We start from the raw sequence: 383 nt of genomic DNA on the forward strand, positions 1-383 counted from the left end.
GACACGTCGAGGTGGGGGTGGATTCCGCAAAGTAGGAATTGTGCGAGTGGGCAGCAAAGCAGCTCGCATCTGTGGGTGTCGAGCTGGCCAGCAAGAGAGAGAAAATAATGCCCTGGCACTTGCTCAGCGGAATCCACATCCCGTCCGCAGCAGAACTGGAGCTCGAGTATGACATGAAGGGGGTGTTTCCATCCGCGTCTTGGAAATGAGGCCTGGGAACCGAACGAGAGGTCGTAGACGACAGCCTGCGTCCTCGTCATGGGCCTTTCACCACGCCCTACGCGAGCCAACACCATTGGCCGACGATGGACACACACACACACACACACACACACACACACACACACACCACCCTACAAGAGTGGAGAGAGGACTACCTACCA

This window comes from Gaeumannomyces tritici, assembly GCF_000145635.1.
Source record: "Gaeumannomyces tritici R3-111a-1 unplaced genomic scaffold supercont2.5, whole genome shotgun sequence".
Classification (NCBI taxonomy): domain Eukaryota; kingdom Fungi; phylum Ascomycota; class Sordariomycetes; order Magnaporthales; family Magnaporthaceae; genus Gaeumannomyces; species Gaeumannomyces tritici.